Raw genomic sequence first — 14,421 nt, forward strand, 5'->3', positions numbered from 1 at the left:
TCGTGTCCTCGGACTAAATCATTTTACATTTTCATTTTCAGTGGAAACCAGGGAGTATATTTCCGATGAGCAGTAATGACACGTTTAACATCACAACCAACACAACAACCAACACATCAACGGTGGGTAGTCTTTGTGGGAGGAAGTGATGTCACTGTTCTCCAAGAGGTTTTTGGAAGTCAAAATATGGAAAGTGTCAAATGTTCTCGGTAATGTGGTCGTTTGCTTCTGACAGTTTGATTTGTTTCGGGGAAACTTGATCTCCAATTCAAACAAAAGGTTAGCTGCAGAGTAAGACACAGATTTAAAGTACAACTAATGTCGTAGATGCACAGTTTGTTAATAAATGTCACTTTATCCAACTGTGTCCTTTTACTACAAATAACTTCTTCTTTTTTTTTTCAAACCTGTTAAGTTTTTCACTCTCTTTGCAATTATTTTAATATTTCTTGATTTTGACTTGAAATTCTGAATTACACCAAGGCTTGAAATACATTATATTTTTTACGATACAACATGTATTGTTCTATTTCTATGTAAAATATGTATCTATTGTTTATTTGTTACAAATGTAGACTAACATTTTACAGCTGTTAAAGGTTTTAATGTCTTAATCTGTCATTTATTCCTGAGATGTCAGATTTAAATTATTTCAAACTTGGTAATTTTGCAATAAAACCTTTTTTTCTGGTTCCATCTTTGTGTGACCTAGAGAGGTGACACATCACATTACATTAGCTTTATTTCACAATCTTAGAGTTTGATCCCACCTTTAGGACGTTCTGCAGATCATGGGGGAACAAGCAAATAACCACTGTTGAGTCATTGGATTTGGGTAAATATTTACGGTACTTTCTTATTGAAGTGCAATGCCTTTCCATTTCAGGAAACCGAGGAACGCAAGCCAGATAATGCAAGTGTACAGGTATGTGAACTTTAGATCATTTTGATAAATTAATATATCATACTTACATCACTGTAAAGTGTTGCTGATTATTTTGGAAGGCTACCCAGGTGCCAGTTGACAGTACTGGGTTCCCACTACTTCCTGATGGAGAGGACACCCAGGTAATAAACTGTTCAGAACTCAAGGAAAACAAAATACATAAATATCACCCGTACATATTTCTTATTGGATGTTGCATGTCGAATAGCATCTAATCTGCATGCAATGCAATTTCTAATCTCATGATGAATTTAGATATGATATACGGTTCAGTATACACGTCTCAAAAGAGGGTGTGGTAACTAGCTAAAGATAATTACATATGCTGTTGAGCTGAAATGTCTTTTCTTGTCTTTTCCAGGGAAAAGCAAAAAGGTGAAAGATGACACGCACAACAGGACTGAACTCAACAGATGCAAACAGATGTTGAGTTCTGAAGGAGAGAAAAAACGCCATCAAGATGAGAAACCACCAGGCGTATCATCGTTCTGCTACTGCTTCTTTTAATTAAACATTTCATCAAAACTACATGAAAATGTCCTTTCATTTCCTAATTCAGTTGTCTTTAGGTCAGTCAACCTTTGGGGTCTAAAGAGATTAGTTCAATTTAAATAATGTATTTCCCATTTGACAAAATTGTCTAACTACTCTGACAAAATGCATCTGCATTACATCTTCATCAGATAAATAGACTTGGGGCAGAGTGCAGAAAGAGGCTGTGGCCAAAATGTCTTGTTCTGGACACTGTGGACTAATACCCACCTTCAGTTTAAAGATTAGGACATGACATTATTCTCAACGATCCCTTTAGTTTATTAGGTTCTTCTTGTTTCATTACAATAGAGCTGAAACGAGTATAGTTGATTAATCTGTCAACAGAAAAAGAATCTCTACCTACACTGATAATCACTTTTTAAACTTTAGCTTCTCAAATGTGAAGATTTACTTTGTGACATGTGATAGTAAACTGAATGTCTTTGGGTATTAGCTTGATGTTTGGAGAAAACAAGGAGTTTGGAGACATCATCTTGGGCTCTGGGAAATATTATTGGGTATCTTTCACTGTATTATAATATTACACAGAGTAAATATTAATCGGTTGTTTTTGTGTGAGTAAGCAATCTCACATTTGCTAACAAATATGCCCAGTTGGACTTTGATATTAACCTGAATCAGTACATATTGTGCAATAGACTCCACCTCCTGACGTGGGCACTATAAAGCAGGTGTTTGAGCAGAAAGGAGGCACATTTATGATCAAGATGAGAGGAGTTACACTGCTGTGTTTGTTGGGATTTATTCTAACAGCCTCGGTAAGACGGTGTGTTACGATGGTGGCTTTTCACAGATTTACTGAAAAGGGAACGTCTGCGTTCATTATGGAGCCTTCATCGTACTGCTGCTGTCTCTATGACTCTGGCTTATTGATTATTTTACTGCTTTGTTGGAAAACTTGTGTCAAGGACCTTGCAGAACCAGAAAAAAAAACAAAAAGGCAAAAGGATATTATGCAAACACTCAGTGTTGTGTCTTTGGTTTAAGGTTAATGCATATATTTCAATTTCAGTGGCCTAAAGCAGGCACCATGCCGCTTGCAAATAAAGAAACAAATGCATCAAAGGTAGGTGAACAACGTGCTGCCCGCTCCAAGAGATCACTGAGGGAGCAGTAATCAGTGGAATAGCATCAAAATAGCATAACTCTTCTGATACAGTGTTCGGTGATGGTGCGAATTATAGGCAGTTGGCATCACTGCAGCAAAACATAAACATTTGGACATTTAAAGTATTACCACCATTGTTTTTATGATTTTATGAATTGGTTTTTTTTTACCATTAAAAGGCAAAACCAACAAATGTAAGGTGGTGTATTTCACTTTAAAGCTGTTGGCTTGATCAGTCTACATCAACACTTTTTTTTAAAGATATTTACTTGATGGATTTAGACTCTAAAACAATACTCAAGATTGCAACCTTCTTGAAAGTATAAAGTGTAGATTACCAGACTCTCTCCCCTTCCCACATTCTTCTTGTAAAACACTTTAGAACTTCTATAGTTAAGTGCTACATTAACAAAGTTTGCTAATGCAACATTGAAAACATGTTATGTAGACTTTGTTCGCTTTGAAGGATTACAGCATGAGCAAGTCTCAAGTGTCTCCTAATAATGCTGATTTTAATACCACACAGAAATTAACTCTGGATAACGGGAATATAAAGTTATGATGTTCGTTGGTTTTTTTCCTGCTGAAGTTAGCACAGTGAACACTACAGACCGAATCATCCTGTGTAAAAAGCTGAGTTATTGGTAAGCCTCACAGACTGGTTAGCCCTCCATTACAGATCTATTGTTTAACCAGAACGGACTCCGGGCGGATTAACGTCGCTGCAGCACCACCTTGTGGCCGGCGAGAGTAACAGCACATTACAATTCAACCGATCAGAAAACAAACCATCTCACTAAAATAGAATGAAATATTCATAAAAAAAGAGTCTCTAAATGCTTCATTGTTTATCTACAACAACAACAAAAAAAGTGTTGTGTGCAAACTCAGAGACACCTTGTTACCATACAGAATGCTCATATATTTTGGAAGAGTTACTGTACAGTACTCCTGTAAGCTCCTGAAATGTTTTCGTTTTTCTTCAGAGCGATGACGTTCCTGACGGTTCTTGGTTTCTTAATAGCAACGATAGTTTCCCACCTGAACCAACTGATGGAGAAGTGATCCAGGTAAGAAACTATTCAGCACTCACCACGATTAGCATTTGTGATTTTCAGCTGTATAACTTTAAATGTGAGTCATCTGCTCAGAAGAGGGGGTTTTTTTCAGGTCATTTCAGCTCACTTCATCAGCTCCAGTCTATGTTGCCGTCTGTGTATGAATATACTCGTTTTTCAGCGAATATGATCTCTATGCAAAGGTTAAAGATGCCCTGTGGAGTTTTCTTGTAAACATAAAATGTTATGTTTACATTCAGTGGTACTCTCCAAAACACACTGTGTCTATCCTCTTTGTCTAACAAACATGTGGAATGCATATCCTTCCTCCTAAAATATTTCACAGGCCAATTTTCTATGTATCTTAAATCCTACATTATTGCTAGGTTGGACTCTTCTGCTTCACAGCTTTTGTTGGCACATTGCTGGCGCATGCACATCACCTGTTCATCACGGCTCATTGGCAAGACTGTAGGACTGTGCATTGCATGAACCACATGTGCATGCATTTGCACCAAGCATGCAAGAGACAAACTAGAGGTTGAATACGTCCCAGTGTACCTTAAAGGGACAGTTCACCCCAAAATAAAAAAAAAATACACATTTTCCCTCTTACCTGCATTGCTTTTGTATCAATCTAGATTGTTTTGGTGTGAGTTGCCTAGTTTTGGAGATGTTTGCCTTTTCTCGAATATACTCAAGATAATCCACAGACCTTGTTGAGAGCAGTTTCATGTAGGAACTATGCTCTGTGGATTTTCTTGAGTGGAAAGAGAGAGCCAAGTGCCATGCAGTCCCATTAGAATGGAGAGAAGGTTTTTTTTAATGTTGCCTGCCAGTTTCCAAAAACTATTTGCTCTGGCACCGAGTCTGAGGTAGGAAAGGTTTTGACTGATAGTGGGGGGTCCTTACAGGACCTTCTCTCAAAACCGTAGGCTGGTAATCCAAAAATACCACGGTCAATAAATAACAATACATATATATGTATGAAATCAAAAGTCAATGAATAGATAAAAAGGAGGACTTTGTAATTCAGTTGAAGCACAAAACACACAAGAACAGACTCCACCTACTGACATGGACACTATAAAGCAGGTGTATGCGCAGATAGGAGGCTAAACTACATTCAAGATGAGAGGCCTCACACTGCTCTGTTTGTTGGGGTTATTTCTCACAGCAACTCACTCAGCTCTGGTGAGTCAAAACTGGTGATTATCCCCAGATTTTCTGTACCAAAAGATATTAAAAATGCAGCGGCATCAACAAGACCTGGTGTTGTAGGATTGGACATAATACTGGAAAGGAAACAACTTTGATTGTACAATATTAACTGTCAATGTCCTGTAGTTTTCATTTTGTTGCAATAGCTTAAATGTTACTTACAATGCCTCAAATGTATGGGAGCAAAGACCGTGGCAAATATTTGAAGATAATGACCAAATGAATACCTATTTGTTTAATTCAATTACTGCTGCATAGTCAATATTTACATTTAAATATCATTGAATTTAATGTTCAAATTGATATACTACTAAACTTAAACTCTGGAATATTTTACTTGACAGATTGTTTTCACTGTAAAGTATTCTAATACTAATACATTTCATTATTTAGGTATGTGGTTACATATCAAATTCAATATGTCATTTCTTTGCTTCCATATATATTTCAATATTCATATTGATACTATACTCTGATGTAAAACAAGTATAGAAATACATTTTATTTCCTATAGTTTTTTCAAGAATCAAACTAATCAGTAGAGGCCTACAGCATGTGTCACACTGCTGCTAATTGTATTGATTATTTAGTTGCTTTCTTTTGAAATCCAATGTCAACCCTTTGTAAACAATCTGGCAAATGAGAACTAAGTAAACACTATCGTGTACACGGACTAAATCATTTTACATTTTCATTTTCAGTGGACACCAGGGAGTATATTTCCGATGAGCAGTAATGACACGTTTAACATCACAACCAACACAACAACCAACACATCAACGGTGGGTAGTCTTTGTGGGAGGAAGTGATGTCACTGTTCTCCAAGAGGTTTTTGGAAGTCAAAATATGGAAAGTGTCAAATGTTCTTGGTAATGTGGTCGTTTGCTTCTGACAGTTTGATTTGTTTCGGGGAAACTTGATCTCCAATTCAAACAAAAGGTTAGCTGCAGAGTAAGACACAGATTTAAAGTACAACTAATGTCGTAGATGCACAGTTTGTTAATAAATGTCACTTTATCCAACTGTGTCCTTTTACTACAAATAACTTCTTCTTTTTTTTTTCAAACCTGTTAAGTTTTTCACTCTCTTTGCAATTATTTTAATATTTCTTGATTTTGACTTGAAATTCTGAATTACACCAAGGCTTGAAATACATTATATTTTTTACGATACAACATGTATTGTTCTATTTCTATGTAAAATATGTATCTATTGTTTATTTGTTACAAATGTAGACTAACATTTTACAGCTGTTAAAGGTTTTAATGTCTTAATCTGTCATTTATTCCTGAGATGTCAGATTTAAATTATTTCAAACTTGGTAATTTTGCAATAAAACCTTTTTTTCTGGTTCCATCTTTGTGTGACCTAGAGAGGTGACACATCACATTATATTAGCTTTATTTCACAATCTTAGAGTTTGATCCCACCTTTAGGACGTTCTGCAGATCATGGGGGAACAAGCAAACAACCACTGTTGAGTCATTGGATTTGGGTAAATATTTACGGTACTTTCTTATTGAAGTGCAATGCCTTTCCATTTCAGGAAACCGAGGAACGCAAGCCAGATAATGCAAGTGTACAGGTATGTGAACTTTAGATCATTTTGATAAATTAATATATCATACTTACATCACTGTAAAGTGTTGCTGATTATTTTGGAAGGCTACCCAGGTGCCAGTTGACAGTACTGGGTTCCCACTACTTCCTGATGGAGAGGACACCCAGGTAAGAAACTGTTCAGAACTCAAGGAAAACAAAATACATAAATATCACCCGTACATATTTCTTATTGGATGTTGCATGTCGAATAGCATCTAATCTGCATGCAATGCAATTTCTAATCTCATGATGAATTTAGATATGATATACGGTTCAGTATACACGTCTCAAAAGAGGGTGTGGTAACTAGCTAAAGATAATTACATATGCTGTTGAGCTGAAATGTCTTTTCTTGTCTTTTCCAGGGAAAAGCAAAAAGGTGAAAGATGACACGCACAACAGGACTGAACTCAACAGATGCAAACAGATGTTGAGTTCTGAAGGAGAGAAAAAACGCCATCAAGATGAGAAACCACCAGACGTATCATCGTTCTGCTACTGCTTCTTTTAATTAAACATTTCATCAAAACTACATGAAAATGTCCTTTCATTTCCTAATTCAGTTGTCTTTAGGTCAGTCAACCTTTGGGGTCTAAAGAGATTAGTTCAATTTCAATAATGTATTTCCCATTTGACAAAATTGTCTAACTACTCTGACAAAATGCATCTGCATTACATCTTCATCAGATAAATAGACTTGGGGCAGAGTGCAGAAAGAGGCTGTGGCCAAAATGTCTTGTTCTGGACACTGTGGACTAATACCCACCTTCAGTTTAAAGATTAGGACATGACATTATTCTCAACGATCCCTTTAGTTTATTAGGTTCTTCTTGTTTCATTACAATAGAGCTGAAACGAGTATAGTTGATTAATCTGTCAACAGAAAAAGAATCTCTACCTACACTGATAATCACTTTTTAAACTTTAGCTTCTCAAATGTGAAGATTTACTTTGTGACATGTGATAGTAAACTGAATGTCTTTGGGTATTAGCTTGATGTTTGGAGAAAACAAGGAGTTTGGAGACATCATCTTGGGCTCTGGGAAATATTATTGGGTATCTTTCACTGTATTATAATATTACACAGAGTAAATATTAATCGGTTGTTTTTGTGTGAGTAAGCAATCTCACATTTGCTAACAAATATGCCCAGTTGGACTTTGATATTAACCTGAATCAGTACATATTGTGCAATAGACTCCACCTCCTGACGTGGGCACTATAAAGCAGGTGTTTGAGCAGAAAGGAGGCACATTTATGATCAAGATGCTATACTATGTTTGTTTTTCACTTTTTTCAACAGGCTATACTATGACTGTTTTCAACAGGCTATACTATGACTTTTTATAGACATACTATGCCAATGTTTCCCAACTGGTGTCCGTGGATAAGTGTAGAGCAGGGCTGCCTTTCAATCAGAGGGTAGTCGGTTCAATCTCCAGCTCCTGCTCTGCTAGTCTCATGTCAATGTGTCCTTCAGCAAGACACTTATTCCCAAAATACTATGACTTCTTTTAGACATATTATGCTATGACTGTTTTTTCCACTTTTCGACATAATATACTATGACCGTTTTTCAATTTTTTCGACATGCTATACTATGACTGTTTTTTGACTTTTTTTGACAGGCTATACTATGATTGTTTTTCCCTTTTTTCGACATGCTATACTATGATTGTTTTTCCCTTTTTTCGACAGGCTATACTATGATTGTTTTTCCCTTTTTTCGACAGGCTATACTATGATTGTTTTTCCCTTTTTTCGACAGGCTATACTATAAATGTTTTCTACATGCTATACTATGACTGTTTTTTGACTTTTCGACATGCTATACTATGACCGTTTTTCACTTTTTTTTTCATTTTTCGACATTTTTCGTAATTTTTCGTCCCACAGTAACCTTTGCACGGGCCTCTTTGCTCCACCGTTTTACAGTTGAAAGAGGCATGATCCCACAAGCATTGTTCAGAAGGTTGACATATTTGTTGTCATACCATTTCAATTTAGCATCCATCTTTTGTTTGTAAACCAGAAAGAAAAAAAATTACAATTACAAACCGTGCTAGTATAATGCTAGTAATATGTTATTATCCAAACATATGTCAATTGGTTACCATCCAATTAGTAGTTTTATTACTCCTCCGTACTTATTCTAGATAGTTACCATTTTTACTTTTTCCGAAAACATATTTATAAAACCATTTAGGAAAACAATATAATGTTAACATTTTGCATCAAATATTTATTGGAATAACATTAAATATATATTAACAGCAGTGAATATTCATATGTAGTGTTTTTGATTGAATAAAATACCAACGTCAATAAATACTAATAAATATACGTTTGAAATCAAAAGTCAATGAATAGATAAATAACATCTCAAAAAAAGGTGGACTTTGTAATTCAATTGAAGCACAAAACACACAAGAACAGACTCCACCTACTGACATGGACACTATAAAGCAGGTGTATGCGCAGATTGGAGGCTAAACTACATTCAAGATGAGAGGCCTCACACTGCTCTGTTTGTTGGGGTTATTTCTCACAGCAACTCACTCAGCTCTGGTGAGTCAAAACTGGTGATTATCCCCAGATTTTCTGTACCAAAAGATATTAAAAATGCAGCGGCATCAACAAGACCTGGTGTTGTAGGATTGGACATAATACTGGAAAGGAAACAACTTTGATTGTACAATATTAACTGTCAATGTCCTGTAGTTTTCATTTTGTTGCAATAGCTTAAATGTTACTTACAATGCCTCAAATGTATGGGAGCAAAGACCGTGGCAAATATTTGAAGATAATGACCAAATGAATACCTATTTGTTTAATTCAATTACTGCTGCATAGTCAATATTTACATTTAAATATCATTGAATTTAATGTTCAAATTGATATACTACTAAACTTAAACTCTGGAATATTTTACTTGACAGATTGTTTTCACTGTAAAGTATTCTAATACTAATACATTTCATTATTTAGGTATGTGGTTACATATCAAATTCAAAATGTAATTTATTTGCTTCCATATATATTTCAATATTCATATTGATACTATACTCTGATGTAAAACAAGTATAGAAATACATTTTATTTCCTATAGTTTTTTCAAGAATCAAACTAATCAGTAGAGGCCTACAGCATGTGTCACACTGCTGCTAATTGTATTGATTATTTAGTTGCTTTCTTTTGAAATCCAATGTCAACCCTTTGTAAACAATCTGGCAAATGAGAACTAAGTAAACACTATCGTGTACACGGACTAAATCATTTTACATTTTCATTTTCAGTGGACACCAGGGAGTATATTTCCGATGAGCAGTAATGACACGTTTAACATCACAACCAACACAACAACCAACACATCAACGGTGGGTAGTCTTTGTGGGAGGAAGTGATGTCACTGTTCTCCAAGAGGTTTTTGGAAGTCAAAATATGGAAAGTGTCAAATGTTCTTGGTAATGTGGTCGTTTGCTTCTGACAGTTTGATTTGTTTCGGGGAAACTTGATCTCCAATTCAAACAAAAGGTTAGCTGCAGAGTAAGACACAGATTTAAAGTACAACTAATGTCGTAGATGCACAGTTTGTTAATAAATGTCACTTTATCCAACTGTGTCCTTTTACTACAAATAACTTCTTCTTTTTTTTTTCAAACCTGTTAAGTTTTTCACTCTCTTTGCAATTATTTTAATATTTCTTGATTTTGACTTGAAATTCTGAATTACACCAAGGCTTGAAATACATTATATTTTTTACGATACAACATGTATTGTTCTATTTCTATGTAAAATATGTATCTATTGTTTATTTGTTACAAATGTAGACTAACATTTTACAGCTGTTAAAGGTTTTAATGTCTTAATCTGTCATTTATTCCTGAGATGTCAGATTTAAATTATTTCAAACTTGGTAATTTTGCAATAAAACCTTTTTTTCTGGTTCCATCTTTGTGTGACCTAGAGAGGTGACACATCACATTATATTAGCTTTATTTCACAATCTTAGAGTTTGATCCCACCTTTAGGACGTTCTGCAGATCATGGGGGAACAAGCAAACAACCACTGTTGAGTCATTGGATTTGGGTAAATATTTACGGTACTTTCTTATTGAAGTGCAATGCCTTTCCATTTCAGGAAACCGAGGAACGCAAGCCAGATAATGCAAGTGTACAGGTATGTGAACTTTAGATCATTTTGATAAATTAATATATCATACTTACATCACTGTAAAGTGTTGCTGATTATTTTGGAAGGCTACCCAGGTGCCAGTTGACAGTACTGGGTTCCCACTACTTCCTGATGGAGAGGACACCCAGGTAAGAAACTGTTCAGAACTCAAGGAAAACAAAATACATAAATATCACCCGTACATATTTCTTATTGGATGTTGCATGTCGAATAGCATCTAATCTGCATGCAATGCAATTTCTAATCTCATGATGAATTTAGATATGATATACGGTTCAGTATACACGTCTCAAAAGAGGGTGTGGTAACTAGCTAAAGATAATTACATATGCTGTTGAGCTGAAATGTCTTTTCTTGTCTTTTCCAGGGAAAAGCAAAAAGGTGAAAGATGACACGCACAACAGGACTGAACTCAACAGATGCAAACAGATGTTGAGTTCTGAAGGAGAGAAAAAACGCCATCAAGATGAGAAACCACCAGGCGTATCATCGTTCTGCTACTGCTTCTTTTAATTAAACATTTCATCAAAACTACATGAAAATGTCCTTTCATTTCCTAATTCAGTTGTCTTTAGGTCAGTCAACCTTTGGGGTCTAAAGAGATTAGTTCAATTTAAATAATGTATTTCCCATTTGACAAAATTGTCTAACTACTCTGACAAAATGCATCTGCATTACATCTTCATCAGATAAATAGACTTGGGGCAGAGTGCAGAAAGAGGCTGTGGCCAAAATGTCTTGTTCTGGACACTGTGGACTAATACCCACCTTCAGTTTAAAGATTAGGACATGACATTATTCTCAACGATCCCTTTAGTTTATTAGGTTCTTCTTGTTTCATTACAATAGAGCTGAAACGAGTATAGTTGATTAATCTGTCAACAGAAAAAGAATCTCTACCTACACTGATAATCACTTTTTAAACTTTAGCTTCTCAAATGTGAAGATTTACTTTGTGACATGTGATAGTAAACTGAATGTCTTTGGGTATTAGCTTGATGTTTGGAGAAAACAAGGAGTTTGGAGACATCATCTTGGGCTCTGGGAAATATTATTGGGTATCTTTCACTGTATTATAATATTACACAGAGTAAATATTAATCGGTTGTTTTTGTGTGAGTAAGCAATCTCACATTTGCTAACAAATATGCCCAGTTGGACTTTGATATTAACCTGAATCAGTACATATTGTGCAATAGACTCCACCTCCTGACGTGGGCACTATAAAGCAGGTGTTTGAGCAGAAAGGAGGCACATTTATGATCAAGATGAGAGGAGTTACACTGCTGTGTTTGTTGGGATTTATTCTAACAGCCTCGGTAAGACGGTGTGTTACGATGGTGGCTTTTCACAGATTTACTGAAAAGGGAACGTCTGCGTTCATTATGGAGCCTTCATCGTACTGCTGCTGTCTCTATGACTCTGGCTTATTGATTATTTTACTGCTTTGTTGGAAAACTTGTGTCAAGGACCTTGCAGAACCAGAAAAAAAAACAAAAAGGCAAAAGGATATTATGCAAACACTCAGTGTTGTGTCTTTGGTTTAAGGTTAATGCATATATTTCAATTTCAGTGGCCTAAAGCAGGCACCATGCCGCTTGCAAATAAAGAAACAAATGCATCAAAGGTAGGTGAACAACGTGCTGCCCGCTCCAAGAGATCACTGAGGGAGCAGTAATCAGTGGAATAGCATCAAAATAGCATAACTCTTCTGATACAGTGTTCGGTGATGGTGCGAATTATAGGCAGTTGGCATCACTGCAGCAAAACATAAACATTTGGACATTTAAAGTATTACCACCATTGTTTTTATGATTTTATGAATTGGTTTTTTTTTACCATTAAAAGGCAAAACCAACAAATGTAAGGTGGTGTATTTCACTTTAAAGCTGTTGGCTTGATCAGTCTACATCAACACTTTTTTTTAAAGATATTTACTTGATGGATTTAGACTCTAAAACAATACTCAAGATTGCAACCTTCTTGAAAGTATAAAGTGTAGATTACCAGACTCTCTCCCCTTCCCACATTCTTCTTGTAAAACACTTTAGAACTTCTATAGTTAAGTGCTACATTAACAAAGTTTGCTAATGCAACATTGAAAACATGTTATGTAGACTTTGTTCGCTTTGAAGGATTACAGCATGAGCAAGTCTCAAGTGTCTCCTAATAATGCTGATTTTAATACCACACAGAAATTAACTCTGGATAACGGGAATATAAAGTTATGATGTTCGTTGGTTTTTTTCCTGCTGAAGTTAGCACAGTGAACACTACAGACCGAATCATCCTGTGTAAAAAGCTGAGTTATTGGTAAGCCTCACAGACTGGTTAGCCCTCCATTACAGATCTATTGTTTAACCAGAACGGACTCCGGGCGGATTAACGTCGCTGCAGCACCACCTTGTGGCCGGCGAGAGTAACAGCACATTACAATTCAACCGATCAGAAAACAAACCATCTCACTAAAATAGAATGAAATATTCATAAAAAAAGAGTCTCTAAATGCTTCATTGTTTATCTACAACAACAACAAAAAAAGTGTTGTGTGCAAACTCAGAGACACCTTGTTACCATACAGAATGCTCATATATTTTGGAAGAGTTACTGTACAGTACTCCTGTAAGCTCCTGAAATGTTTTCGTTTTTCTTCAGAGCGATGACGTTCCTGACGGTATTTGGTTTCTTAATAGCAACGATAGTTTCCCACCTGAACCAACTGATGGAGAAGTGATCCAGGTAAGAAACTATTCAGCACTCACCACGATTAGCATTTGTGATTTTCAGCTGTATAACTTTAAATGTGAGTCATCTGCTCAGAAGAGGGGGTTTTTTTCAGGTCATTTCAGCTCACTTCATCAGCTCCAGTCTATGTTGCCGTCTGTGTATGAATATACTCGTTTTTCAGCAAATATGATCTCTATGCAAAGGTTAAAGATGCCCTGTGGAGTTTTCTTGTAAACATAAAATGTTATGTTTACATTCAGTGGTACTCTCCAAAACACACTGTGTCTATCCTCTTTGTCTAACAAACATGTGGAATGCATATCCTTCCTCCTAAAATATTTCACAGGCCAATTTTCTATGTATCTTAAATCCTACATTATTGCTAGGTTGGACTCTTCTGCTTCACAGCTTTTGTTGGCACATTGCTGGCGCATGCACATCACCTGTTCATCACGGCTCATTGGCAAGACTGTAGGACTGTGCATTGCATGAACCACATGTGCATGCATTTGCACCAAGCATGCAAGAGACAAACTAGAGGTTGAATACGTCCCAGTGTACCTTAAAGGGACAGTTCACCCCAAAATAAAAAAAAATACACATTTTCCCTCTTACCTGCATTGCTTTTGTATCAATCTAGATTGTTTTGGTGTGAGTTGCCTAGTTTTGGAGATGTTTGCCTTTTCTCGAATATACTCAAGATAATCCACAGACCTTGTTGAGAGCAGTTTCATGTAGGAACTATGCTCTGTGGATTTTCTTGAGTGGAAAGAGAGAGCCAAGTGCCATGCAGTCCCATTAGAATGGAGAGAAGGTTTTTTTTAATGTTGCCTGCCAGTTTCCAAAAACTATTTGCTCTGGCACCGAGTCTGAGGTAGGAAAGGTTTTGACTGATAGTGGGGGGTCCTTACAGGACCTTCTCTCAAAACCGTAGGCTGGTAATCCAAAAATACCACGGTCAATAAATAACAATACATATATATGTATGAAATCAAAAGTCAATGAATAG

At 36.0% G+C, this 14,421-nt stretch overlaps 1 long non-coding RNA gene across 1 annotated transcript; it reads left to right on the forward strand.

Annotated features, from left to right (window-relative positions):
• Positions 1–8,950: 8,950 nt before the first annotated feature.
• LOC137871966 (uncharacterized) lies at positions 8,951–10,817 on the forward strand. The gene is made up of 4 exons (XR_011102848.1): positions 8,951–9,058; positions 9,787–9,867; positions 10,632–10,670; positions 10,751–10,817. It is a non-coding gene; the product is annotated as an uncharacterized lncRNA (long non-coding RNA).
• Positions 10,818–14,421: the final 3,604 nt, after the last annotated feature.

This window comes from Cebidichthys violaceus, unplaced genomic scaffold (assembly GCF_023349555.1).
Source record: "Cebidichthys violaceus isolate CVI_PGR_0920_01 unplaced genomic scaffold, fCebVio1.0.p SCAF_15, whole genome shotgun sequence".
NCBI classification, from domain to species: domain Eukaryota; kingdom Metazoa; phylum Chordata; class Actinopteri; order Perciformes; family Stichaeidae; genus Cebidichthys; species Cebidichthys violaceus.